Consider the following 14,199-nt stretch of genomic DNA (forward strand, 5'->3'; position numbering starts at 1 on the left):
GTCCGGCACCTAGTCTAGTCTTCGACGTCTTCTCACCAGCCGGAGCTAAGTGCTGCCACTGGGCGTGGGAGGGAGCCCGAGGGCCTGAGGCCGGCGCTCCTGAGACTCCGGGGCGTGTACAGCCCCAACTCATTATTACGTGAGAGTGTCACGGGCGGCGAGCTTCACAGGCATTGGCCTTCTTCACAGGCTCCGGGCCTTTCTTCGGGGAAGCAAGCTTCACGGGCATTGGCCCTCTTCACAGGCTCCGGGCCTTTCCCAAAACGCAACAGCTTCACAGGCATTCGCCCTCTTCACAGGCTCTGCGCCTTTTCTAAAACGCAGCAGCTTCACAGGCATTCGCCCTCTTCACAGGCTCTGGGCCTTTTCCAAAACGCAACAGCTTAACAGGCATTCGCCCTCTTCACAGGCTCTGGGCCTTTTCCAAAACGCAACAGCTTCACAGGCATTCGCCCTCTTCACAGGCTCTGGGCCTTTTCCAAAACGATGATCTTCACAGGCATTTGCCTTCTTCACAGGCTCCGGGCCTTTTCCAAAACGATGATCTTCACAGGCATTTGCCTTCTTCACAGGCTCCGGGCCTTCTCCAAAAAGACGATCTTCATAGGCATTCGCCTTCTTCACAGGCTTTGGGCCTTTTCAGGGGTAAAACCTCCGGAGGTGCTGGATGTTCCAGGCATTCTGGACTGGCACCCCCTCCTGAGTCTCCAAGCGCGCGGAGCCGGGCCTGGAAACATGAACAACCTTGAACGGGCCCTCCCACATGGGAGAGAGCTTATGCAGTCCCTCCCTAGAGAGAACCTGCCTGAGCACGAGGTCCCCTACCTCGAGAGTCCTGGGGAGGATGTTGCGGCAGTGGTATCGCCGCAGTGCTTGTTGATATTTCGCTGCTCGCAGCGCGGCTTCTCGGCGACGCTCCTCCCCCAGCACGAGGTCCATCTCCCGCATGGCGTCCTGCTGTGCTTCGTCGAACGCCAGGACCCGTGCGGACCGACGTCTGACCTCGTGAGGGAGGACTGCTTCGGCTCCATAGACCAAGAAGAAAGGGGTCTCTCCAGTCGGCTTGGTTGCGGTCGTGCGGATGGACCACAACACGGACTGGAGCTCGTCGTACCAGCCTCTGCCGCAAGCTTCCAGCTTCTTCTTGAATGTTCTGGTCTTGAGGCCCCTCAGGACCTCCGCGTTGGCCCGCTCGGCCTGGCCGTTGCTTCGGGGGTGCACCACTGAAGCGTAGCATATCTGTGTTCCAAGGTTAGCACAGTATGTTTTGAAGAGGTTACTGGTGAACTGCGAACCGTTGTCGGTGATGATGCGGTTCGGCACCCCGAACTGGCTTACGATGCCCTTGATGAACTTGACTGCTGAACCCGCAGGGATGGTGCAGACGGCTTCCACTTCGGCCCACTTGGTGAATTTGTCCACGGCGACGTAGAGGTAGCGATAGCCCCCTGGCGCCCGGGAAAACAGGCCTAGGATATCAAGCCCCCAGACTGCGAATGGCCATGTGAGGGGTATGGTCTGCAGACCTCCCGCCGGCTGATGGATCTGCTTTGCATGGAATTGATAGGCTTCGCAAGCCTTTACCAGTTCGACGACGTCATTGAGCGCAGTAGGCCAATAGAAACCGCTTCGGAACGCCTTGCCCACGAGGGTTCGTGATGACGAGTGGTGCCCACAGTCTCCATCGTGTATGTCCGCCAGCAGCTCTTTCCCTTGCTCCTTGGAGATGCAGCATAGGGATACATCATTTGGTCGCTTCCGGTAGAGTTCCCCATCCCTGATGCAGTATGTTGTGGCTTGCCGCGCCACGCACTCCGCTTCCTCTTCCTCCTCCGGCAGGGTCCCTTGCGTTAAGTAACTCCGGAGCTCTGTGATCCAGCGCCCCTCCTGAGGCTCCATTGCCAGGAGCAGGCGTGCTCCTGAGGCTGGGCCACAGGCCGGGGCTCCCGAGGTAGGTGGCTGGGGGAGCTCTTCTCGAGGCTGCGCCGTGTTTGATAGCGATGGCATGGCCGAGGGCTTGAAGAGCCGCTCCTCGAAGACGCCAGGTTCCTGAGGTAGCCGCCTGGATGCTCGTTTGGCGATGTCATTGGCCTCCTGATTGGTGCCACGGGGCACATGCTGCAACTCCAGCCCCCAGAACTGCTTTTCCATCCTGCGGACCTCCGCAAGGTAGGCCTCCATGTGTTCATCTCTTGGCTCGTATACCTTGTTGGAGAAGTTGACGAGGAGCTGTGAGTCGCCCTTGATGGTTAGGCGCTTTACACCTAGGGCAACCGCGGCCTTCAAGCCTGCTATCAGGCCCTCATACTCCGCTATGTTGTTGGAGACCTTCTTGCCTTGCTGGAAACAGAGCTGCACGGCGTAATGGAGCTTGTCCTGAGTGGGAGATATGAGCACCGCCCCAGCCCCTGCGCCTTGCCTGGAGAATGCTCCGTCGAAGTACATGACCCAGCCTTCTGGTGCCTCGCTTCCTGGGGAGAGGGATCGATCCTCGCCGGCCTTGAGGCCCGGTGCCTCCGTCCATTCGTCCACAAAATCCGCTAGTGCGGCTCCCTTGATGACTCGGGTCGTGCTAAATTCGAGCTGAAATGCTTGCAGCTCAATGTTCCACTCGGCGACCCTTCCAGCTGAGTTAGTGCTCCGGAGCACTCTTTCCAAGGGGTACGCTGAGACAACCTTGATAGGGTGACCTTGAAAGTAGTGCCACAGCTTGCGCGAGGCCACCAGTAGCGCAAGGAGAAGTTTCTGAGGCATGGGGTACCGTGCCCTCGCATCCCGCAACACCGTGCTGACAAAGTACACTGGGTGCTCGACGAGGCTTGGAGCGTCGGTGCTAGTGGCATCCTCCGGAAGCCGTGGTGCCTCCGGAGGCGGCGGAGCCTCCAGAAGCTGGTTGCCTGGGGGAAGGGCTTCTCCCGCTCCCGGTGCGTTCCCCTGCGGCAGCTGATCTTCCTCAATCGTGGCAGTGATTTCTGTGAGTCCTTTTTGGTCCTGCTTTGCCTTGGCGCGGGCAGCTGCCGCGGCCTTGGTCCGACGCTCCTCCCTAACCACCACCAGGGCTACGCTGGTAGAGTAGGGAGTGGCGGTGAGGTAGAGTACCAAGGGCTCTTGTGGGCGTGGGGCCACCATCACCGGTGGGCTGGTCAGGTATCTCTTGAGATCTTGGAATGCCTTGTCGGCCTCTTCAGTCCATTCAAAGGGCCCCTTTTTCTTCATCAACTGGAAGAAAGGCAGCGCTCGCTCCCCCAACCTGGAGATGAAGCGCCCCAGTGCAGTCACGCGCCCAGTGAGCTTCTGCATCTCTCTAAGGGTCTTCGGCGGGCTCATGTCCTCGACTACCTTGACCTTTTCTGAGTTGGCCTCGATGCCTCGGTGGGACACGAGGAAACCCAAGAGCTTGCCCGAGGGGACGCCAAACACACACTTCTCCGGGTTGAGCCTCCGGCTTACTGCGTTGAGGTTTGCAAAGGTTTCCTCCAGGTCCTGTATCAGGGTCTTGGCCTCGCGAGACTTCACTACAATGTCGTCAACGTAAGCTTCCACGTTCTTCCTGAGTTGCAGGCCCAAGGTGATGTGCATGAGCCACTGAAAGGTTGCCCCCGCGTTGCGCAGTCCGAAGGGCATGCATGTATAGCAGTACACCCCACACGGGGTCAGGAAGGTCGTCTTCTCCACGTCTTCCACCGCCATCTTGATCTGATGATACCCGGAGAAGGCGTCCAAGAAGCATAACAGGTCACACTCAGCGGTGGAATCGACAATTTGATCAATGCGTGGGAGCGGGAAAGGATCTTGCGGGCATGCTTTGTTGACGTTGGTGAAGTCGACACACATGCGTTCCTTCCCTCCCTTCTTTGGTACTACCACAGGTTTGGCCAACCAATCTGGATATCGAACCTCGTGAATGACCCCCGCGGCTTCTAGCTTGCGGGTCTCCTGGACGATGAAGGCCTGCTTCTCAGTGGACTGTCGCCTCGCTTTCTGCTTCACGGAGCGCACGTTGGGGCACACGTTGAGGTGGTGCTCGATCACGCCCCGTGGGATCCCTGCCAGCTGATCGGGCTCCCAAGAGAACACCTTCTTGTTTGCACGCAGGAACTTGACCAGGGCTTCCTCCTGCTTGGGCCCGAGGTGGGCGCCTATGGTGAAAGTGGCGCTGGTGGATCCGTCCTCGTCGACAGGTATCTGCTTGGTCTCCGCCTTGTCTTGGGTGAACAACTGTTTCTTCTTGGCTGGTGCAGTCCCCTTGGGCTCGGAGGCCGCCGCGTTGGCGGGCTATGCTGACGCCGCCGTCTTGAAGGCGAGCTTGAGCACTCGCAGCGCGTCCCCGGTGTCCCCAGGCATGGTGAGGACTCCGCTACTCCCGGGCATCTTCATGAGGTTGTATGCCGGGTGAGTCGCGGCCATGAACTGGGCCAGTGCTGGGTAGCCGAGGATGGCATTATAGGGGAGGCCGATGAGGGTGATGTCGAAATCGACCAGCTCCGTGCGGAAATTGTCGTAGGTGCCGAAGGTCACCGGGAGCCGGATCTATCCCAAGGGGCTGGAAGACCTGCCCCCGATGCCCATGAAGGGCTCGCTCGGCCGCAGCCGCCCCCGGGGTATGCGGAGGAGGTCGAAAGTTTCGACTGAAAGCACGTTGAGGCCCGCGCCACCGTCGATGAGGGTCCTGGTGACGGCCACCTGGCAGATGGTGGGGGTGCAGAACATCGGGAGCGCACCCGAGCAGGCCGAGTTGGAGGGGTGGTCTTCTGAACTGAAGGCTAGCCTGGCCTGCGGCTCCGACCGGTCCCGGGAAGCCCCCTGCCGCATGAAGGCGGCGCCGACCCGGCAAATGAACGGCTTGACATGGTGATTGGAGGGTGGCGCCTGCGAGCCACCCAGGAGGGCCGCGACGACCGGGGAGGCCGGCGCGGCGTGGTGGGCGAGGAAGAGGTCGCGCGGCTTTTCCCAGGAGGCCACGGAGGGATGCAGGGGCGATGCTCGTTGCTCATTCCCCGCCGGGCCGGTGGCGGTGTTGATGGCGGACAACGGGGAACAATGAGGGCGCCCGCCGATGGGAGCCGCCCGGGCGACTCGAGCGGCGCGAGAAGCCTGACGAGCGTCAGCCATGGACGTGACAGTCAGAGAAGAGCAGGGCGACAGAAGATGAATTCCGGCGCACCCCTACCTGGCGCGCCAAATGTCAGATTTAGGGTTCCGGCAGACCCTTGAGGTTCGAACACTGGGGTGCGCGCGGAGGTTTCGCCTTCTACCTACCTGTTCCTCACCGAATCGCTGGGATCTAAACTACTAGAAGAACAGCACAAGAGACACAGGGTTTATACTGGTTCAGGCCACCATTGCGGTGTAATACCCTACTCCAGTGTGTGGTGTGGTGGATTGCCTCTTGGGCTAATGATGAACAATACAAGGAAGAACAGCCTCTCGAGGGCATGTTATTGCGGTGGTGTTGCCTCTTTTAAGGGGTTGATTCTCGATGCCTCGATACTATGGTGGCTAGTCCTATTTATAGGCAAAGGCCCTGGGCCTCTTCCCAAATATTGAGCGGGAAGGGCGCCAACAATTGGCCATTTTGAAGGGGAACATCTGGTACACTTATCCTGACTAAAGTCGGTCCTCGCCTATCAAAGGCTCTGGTGGTGACGCCGGCTTGGGCTCCACGGTGACCTCCATCCTGCCGTCGGACTGGTCTTGGTCTTGTTGCACCGAAATGGATGCCTTTGCTTGATGCTCTCGCCTGCGCTTGCTCCCCTTGCACCAAAGAGGAAAGAAGGACACTGCGCGGGCTGGCGCCCTTGGTCGTCATGGCTTGCATCATGGGCACTTCGCGAGGTACCCTGCCTTGAACTCTCCGCCTCCTCGTGAGCCAGCCTGATGAGGCCGTGCCTGAGGAAGCTCCTTGTCGTCCGCCCCGCGAGGCTTGGCCCCTCGCGAGGGTCTTGATCTTGTGTTGATGAAGATGGGCCGTGCTGGGGCCCCTTTGAGCCATGCCGCAGGCCGCAGGCAGGCAAGTCTGGGGACCCCCGTTCCCAGAACGCCGACAATGCAGAATCGTTTCGATCTACTTGTCTCAGACGTGATGCCTATACACATGATCATACCTAGATAACATCATAATTATTCGCTTTTCTATCAATTGCTCAACAGTAATTTGTTCGCCCACCGTAGAATATTTATGCTCTTGAGAGAAGCCACTAGTGAAACCTATGGCCCCCGGGTCTATTCTCATCATATCAATCTCTATTACTTATTTACTTGCTTTGTTTTTTTACTTTGCCTTTTACTTTTTACTTTGCATCTCTATATCAAAAATACCAAAAATATTATTTATCATCTCTATCAGATCTCACCCTCGTAAGTGACCGTGAAGGGATTGACAACCCCTAATCGCGTTGGTTGCGAGTAGCTATCATTTTGTGTAGGTACGAGGGACTAATGCGTGATCTCCTACTGGATTGATACCTTGGTTCTCAAAAACTGAGGGAAATACTTACGCTACTTTACTGCATCATCCTCTCCTCTTCGGGGAAATCCAACGCAGTGCTCAAGAGGTAGCATGAACCATATCCAGATTCCCGATACGAGGGAAGAGAGTCTCCCGGAAGACACGATGAAGAATGTCCAGATAGGCAGGCAGCTCATATGTTACCTTCTTAGTGTCAGGGTTGATCTTCTGAGTGCAGTAGGGCCAGAGAGCTTGCTTGTGAGTGGAGGTAGTCTTGCTGTGAGGGCGAAAGCCAACAGGAGTCTCAAGCCCGTGATCTTCCACACCAAGTAACTCCATGAATGCCTTCCACTTGACAGAAAGTAACTTGCCATTGGTCATCCACGTCAGAGTCCGGTCCACATCAGTCCTAGATGAACCGTGGCATAGAATTGGGCCACAATATCAGCATCATAATCTTTGTTGAATTGCATGATACCGAGAATGTTCAGTTGAGTGCACATCTGAAGAGCTTCACCAAAGTACTCAGGATCCTTCTCCATATAGTCCATGTCAATGGAGCACACATTCACATAGAGGTTCTTCTTGGCCTTGAGCACATCAAAGTAAATGGCAAACTGAAAGCGGTTCCAGAACAGACGGTTGACCAAAGTGGGGTCTTGGTCTTCCACATAGGGGTTGCGGCGACGCCTTGCCCAGAACTCCTTGGCATTCATTTGGGGCACAGTTTTGCCCTTTGGCTTTGGCTTGATGACAACTTTCTTTGGGATCTGAGGTGGAGGTGGAGCACTAGAGGAACCTCCTACTGACTCAGATGTGCGGTTGCGCTTCGACGTGGCACAACCGAGGTTGACACGGCGAGCCTGATGCTCAGGATGTTCATCACCTGGAACCACACACAAGAACACGCAAAACAACCAGAAAGAACGAGCATAAGCCACCAAACACAACAAAAGGATCACTGAATGGTAAGAGCATGATGGAACTTGGTAGCAAGCGGTAGTACCGCGACCTGTAAGTGGCAGTACCGCTCCAAGTGGTAGTACCGCTCCAGAGAGAGCGGTAGTACCGCTCGAGATGGGGAAACAATGGTTTCCTACTACCGTGGTCAGATCCGGCACTACCGTCCTACCAAATTCAAAAATGCTTCTACCAACCACTAATCCAAACCGCCTAGATGCCTTCTCCATCCTACTCAAGCCTAGATTTGGCCAAAAATCTAGAGATGCAACCACTATTGCCTCTAAGATGCTAGATTGGAAATCTAGACAAGAAGAGAGAGGGAACGGGGGCAATACCGGCATCCATGGCAAGAGGACGAGGTGGGGATCAACTTCACCGAAGGGAATGGAGAGGGATGCCCCGGAGAAGGAGATCCGCCGGAGCCCTCCCGCGGCGACCAGTTGCTGGAGAGACGAAACAGAGCGAGGGGGCGAGCGAATGGGTATGGGGGAGAAGAAACCTCCCCCTGCCCCGATATAACCCCCTGACCCGGCCCCGCAGCGGTAGTACCACGCACCACCAGCGGTAGTACCGCCTAGCAACAAACAGGCCACTAGACAGAACGGCTAAGCTAAAAAAAACAGAAAAACAAAGGCAAGAAGGAGGAAAGACCAGCACGGCAGCAAACACACTAGCAAGGGGCCAAAACACACCTCTTCAAGACAGGGCGGTGGCCGAGGCCACCTATGTTTGAGTCAAGAGGTATGGCATCGCGAAGATTTTAACCTTGGACCCATGACCAAAACTCGTCCTTGAAGCACAAGTACCATCAAAAATGGTTAATGTGAAAGACTAGATCAATTTATGCATAATGGGGGGAGGGAGAGTTCATTGAGAGAACAGCACTCCCCCTATTTCCATGCCTACACCTAAACTAGACAACAAGTTGAGTTAGGTGGGGTGTGCAAGGGTTCAAGTCACATTGCTCGAATCAATGATATTTAGCTCATGCCTTAACTCGCGAAATCTTGCTTCATCCAAGGGCTTTGTGAAAATATCTGCAAGGTTATCATGAGTGTTGACATACTTGAGCTCGATCTCCCCATGCCTAATGTGATCCCGGATGAAGTGATACCGAATCTCAATATGCTTCGTCTTGAAATGTTGCACCGGGTTGAGAGAAATCTTGATGGCACTTTCATTATCACACCAAAGAGGCACTTTGTCACAAATGACATCATATTCCTTTAAAGTTTGCCTCATCCATAAGAGTTGTGCACAACAACTACCGGCCACCACATATTCCGCTTCAGTGGACGAGAGAGACACACAACTTTGCTTCTTGGAAGACCAACTCACCAAAGAGCAACCAAGAAATTGGCACCCTCCGGAAGTGGACTTCCTATCCACTTTGTCTCCCACCCAATCGGAATCCATAAATCCTTCAAGCTTGAAGTTTTCTCCTCTCGGGTACCATAGGCCAAAGTTTGGGGTATGAGCCAAATATTGAAAGATTCGCTTGACCGCCACATAGTGGCTTTCCTTTGTTGCGGCTTGAAACCGTGCACAAATTCCCACACTCAACATGATATCCGGTCTAGATGCACAAAGGTAAAACAAGGATCCAATCATAGAGCGATATACCTTTTGATCCACCGCTTTACCATTGGGATCAATCTCAAGTTGGCACTTGGTAGGCATTGGAGTAGAAGCCGGCTTGACATCACTTAGCTTGAATCTCTTTAGCATGTCTTGAGTGTATTTGGCTTGGTTGATGAAGGTACCTTCTCTTCTTTGTTTGATATCAAAACCAAGGAAGAACTTCAACTCTCCCATCGAAGACATCTTGAACTTAGAGGTCATGAGAGCGGCAAATTCCTCATTGAAAGCTTTGTTAGGGGAACCAAAGATAATGTCATCAACATATAGTTGGCACACAAACAATTCCCCTTTGACCTTCTTAGTAAAAAGAGTGGGATCAATTTGCCCAACTTCAAATCCACGATCTTGTAACAACTCGGTAAGGTGGTCATACCATGCACGTGGGGCTTGTTTAAGGCCATAGAGTGCCTTATCGAGTTGATACACATGATCCGGGAAGTAAGGATCCTCGAACCCGGGGTTGCTTGACATAAACCAACTCATTAATATGACCATTAAGAAAAGCATTTTTCACATCCATTTGTTGTAACTTAAAGTTGTGATGGGAAGCATAAGCAATCAACAAACAAATGGATTCAAGGCGAGCAACGAGAGCAAAGGTTTTACCGTAGTCGATACCCTCGACTTGGGAGTAGCCTAGTGCTACCAATCTTGCCTTGTTGCGAATGATGTTCCCATGAGCGTCTTGCTTGTTCATGAAAATCCACTTGGTTCCAATGACGTTATGGTTCCCCAACGGCCGTGGTACCAATCTCCACACCTTGTTGTACTCAAAGTTGTTGAGTTCTTCATGCATGGCATTGATCCAATCTGAATCTTCGAGCGCCTCATAGACCTTTTGGGGTTCAACACAAGAGACAAACGCGTGATGTTCACAATAGTTTGCTAATTGTCTACGAGTGCTTACCCCCTTTCTTAGGCTTCCAACCACATTCTCCATGAGATGGCCTTTGGTGGTGAGCTTGGAAGCAATCTTCGCGGCACGACGCTCTAATTCCTCCTTGGATGTGGAAGGAGGAGGATCAACTTGATTATCTTGAGCGTCGTCTTGAGGTTGTTCGAGATCTTGAGCTTGCTCTTGATCTTGAACTTGCTCGAGGGGGAGAACTTGACCTTGGGCATCATTTGGTGGATCATCACCATCTTGAGGTTGATCTTGCCCTTGGTCTTGTTCACGAGGTTGAGGGCCTTCACTTTGTGTTCGGAAGCGTGTGGGTCTTGGGTTGGTGATGGCTCCACTTGAGTGGAGCATTGTCCTTCTCCTTCGGCCACAAGGGGTTCCTCAATGGGTAGGATATGACCAATACCCATTCTTCTTATGGCTTGGGGAGGAATTTCATCACCTACATCACAAGTACCACTTTGCTCCACTTGGGAGTCGTTATTCTCGTCAAACTCTATGTTACACGTCTCCTCAATGGGTCCGGTGGACTTGTTGAGGACACGGTAAGCATGAGAGTTTTAAGCATAACCAACAAATATGCCCTCATAAGCTAGCCTCAAATTTAGACAAACGAACACCTTTCTTGAGAATGAAACACTTACACCCGAACACCCGGAAGTACTTGAGGTTGGGCTTGTTACCGGTGAGTATTTCATAAGGAGTCTTGTTTAAGCCTTTGCGGAGATATAGTCTATTGGATGCATGGCATGCTGTGTTGATGGCTTCAGCCCAAAAGTTGAATGGAGACTTGAACTCCGCCATCATGGTTCTTGCCGCATCCATCAACGTCCGGTTCTTCCTCTCCGCGACACCATTTTGTTGAGGGGTATATGGAGTAGCATATTGATGCTTGATCCCCTCATCACTAAGAAACTCATCCAAAGTGTAGTTCTTGAACTCGGTGCCGTTGTCACTTCTTATTGTCAAGATCTTTGCATCATGTTGGTGTTGAGCTTCATTTGCAAAGTCGATGACAGGTTGTTGAGTTTCACTCTTTTCTCTTGAAGAAATATACCCAAGTGTATCTTAAATAATCATCCACAATCACCAAGCAATACTTTCTACCCCCAAGACTATCAAAAGATGGAGGCCCAAAGAGGTCCATGTGAAGGAGCTCCAAGGGTCTCTTCAAGTAGATGTAAGTCGTGGGAGGGTGAGCCTTCTCATGAAGCTTCCCTTTGATACAAGCACTGCAAGCACGGTCTTTGGCAAAACTAACATTTGTTAGTCCACGGACATGGTCCCCCTTGAGAAGACTTTGCAAAGATCTCATATTGACGTGGGCTAAACGGCGATGCCAAAGCCATCCCACATCAACTTTATCCATTAGGCATGTCGCGGTCTTAGTGGGTCGCTCCGAAAAGTTAATCACATAGAGACCGTTCTCGACATGCCCAACAAAGGCTACTTTAAGAGTCTTGCTCCACAAGAGGGCCACAATATCAATATCAAAGAAGGTAGCAAAACCCATGAGTGCAAGTTGACGAACAGAAAGAAGATTGAATGCAAGGGACTCGACAAGCATGACTTTCTCGATTGTTAGATCATGAGAAATGACAACCTTGCCAAGACCCAATACCTTAAAAGACGAGGCATCACCCCACTCGACATTGGTGGGCATAGATGGAATCTTGTGCACGTCCAGCACTAACTCATTGCTTCCGGTCATATGATTTGTTGCTCCACTATCGAGCAACCATGATCCTCCACCAGAAGCAAACCCCTACATGAAATCAATGCTTGGTTTTAGGTACCCATTGAGTAATGGGTCCTTTTATGTTAGCAACAAGGGTCTTGGGAACCCAAATAGACCATTCAATATACTCATAAGGAGAGCCAACAAATTTTGCATAAACATGTCCAGCACTAGCACGGCATAACACATAAGAGGGGTTAAAATCGCCGGCTTTGTTGGAAGGGGTGGCATTTCCCTTGTTGACAACACCACCCTTCACATTGTTCTTCTTCTCCTTAGGAGCACCCTCTCCCTCCTTCACAAATGTTTGCTTGAGAGGAGGAGGTCGTTTGGTCTTGTCATTCTTCTTCTTATTCTTGGACTTGGGGGTAAACCCCACTCCCTCCTTGGCCACAACTTCCTTTTGATTGCTCAAAAGGTCATTGAGGTTTTTCTCACCTTGAATGCATGTCACAAGACCTTTCTTCAATTGCTCTTTCAACTGGGCATTCTCCTCCACAAGATGCACATGCTCACAACACAAGTTAGTAGCATTTACGTTATCAATTAAGACCATAGGAGGGAAAGTGGCTTTCTCCTTGGTTAACTTCACTTGGAGTTGAGCATGAGACTCCTTGAGGCTAGCATGAGCACCCTTCAAGATCTTCTGAGCCTTGTCAAGTACATCAAACTCCTCTTTGAGTCTGGCAAGATCAACCCCAAGTTTAGTCTTCTCGGAGTTTGCCACACGAGAGACAACAATAGCATGATCAAGATCTTTCTTTAATTTAGCATGGTCATCGTTGTGTAACTCCTCAAGAGTCAAACGATGCACACGCTCTTCCTCAAGGGCATTAGAGAGATCCGATATCTCATCAGCATAGTCACGACTATGACCTTCCATCTTAGAAATGGTTTCTTCATGAGCCTCAATCATGTCATTGGCTTCACCAAGTTGTTCCAAAAGAGCAACAAAGTGCTTCTTGGATTTGCCCTTAAGTTTACTCGTAAAAGACTCAAACTCATTTGACTCTTCATTATACCCCTCATTTTCATCAATGCAATCCATTAAGGAAGGATTAGTAATGATGGTGGTTTTGATGTTGGGGGTTACCTTGTTGGTGGCTTTAGCCATGAGACACTTGGCGGTGATGTTCTCGTTGGGTGAGTCAAAGAGAGACACCCGGGGAGTAGTAGCAATGGCAACGGAGGCCATGACCACCGCTTCTCCATCTTCATCATCATCGTCATCCTCATGGTATTCTTCTTGTACCACTAACCCTCGAGTAGGAGTCTTCTTGGTGAAGTTGTTCTTGTTGGTGAAGGACTTGGCTTTGTCTTTTCGAATGAGCTTGCCACCATTGTCCTCTCGCTTCTCGTAAGGACAATCCACAACAAAGTGACTCACATTGCCACAGTTGTAGCAAGTTCTCACTCGTTGCTTGCCCATGAACCCACTTGAATTGTTCTTGTTGAAGTTGGGCCTAGTGTTCTTCTTGCTCCAAAATTGCCTTGAAGCAAGAGTCATGTGCTCATGATAATCATACTTTGTATCCTCGGGGTTGCTCTCCTCATCTTCCTCATCTTCCTCTTATTCTACGATGACCTTGGCCTTCAAAGCAAGATTAGACTTCTTTGTTCTTTGAGAACGGAGCACCGCGTTGTCGACGGTTTTGTCCAAGATGCTCATAGCAATGAACTCATCCAACACTTCACTCGAGGTCATGGAGTGGAAGTCCGGTCTTTGACGGATGATGGAGGACATGGCCTTGTTGTAGGGCATCATGGACTTGAGGAACTTTCGTTTGATCCAATTGTCATCTGTGTCCTTACTCCCATGGTCTCGGAGTGAGACTGCGGGTTTGGTGACTCTCCGAAAGAGCTCACGAGCTTCTTCATCTTCCTTCATTGCAAATTCATCGGCTTCATCTTGCACCATTTCATAGTTGGAGCTTTGAATGCTTGCGCTTCCCCAATAGAGAGACACAACATAGAGCCACACGTCTTTGGCCATGGCGTAGGGTCGAAGATAAGGAAGATCTTCGGGAGGAATAACATCTTGGATGATGAAGAGAGCATTCTCATTGAATTGATGATCCACGGCTTCTCTAGGGGAGAAGTTGCTTGCGTCATGTGGATAGAAACCTTCTTCAATGATTCTCCAAAGGTTAGTGTTCACATGATTTAAATGACGCTTAAAGCGATACACCCAATAATCAAAATCCTCATTTTTCACAATCTTAGGAGAAGGACTGGCATGATTTAAATGAGTACAGGGAATCGGTCCACCATAAGTTGGAGGTTCCACATGGGCAAAAAGGCCGGTGCCATTTCTACCACTAGTAGAAGGACCATTTTCACTATTAGCTTCCCCCTTGTCGGAGGAAGCATCCGTCACCTTGTTAGTGGGATACCCACTTTCACCGGCGAGGTAGACAGTTCAAGACCTCCTAGATATTTAGTAAACATGCTTTCAACCTCGGTCTTCATGGAGGTTTTCAATGTGTCCAAAGCCGCATTGAATTCCTC

This window comes from Triticum aestivum, chromosome 3B, assembly GCF_018294505.1.
Source record: "Triticum aestivum cultivar Chinese Spring chromosome 3B, IWGSC CS RefSeq v2.1, whole genome shotgun sequence".
Lineage (NCBI taxonomy): Eukaryota > Viridiplantae > Streptophyta > Magnoliopsida > Poales > Poaceae > Triticum > Triticum aestivum.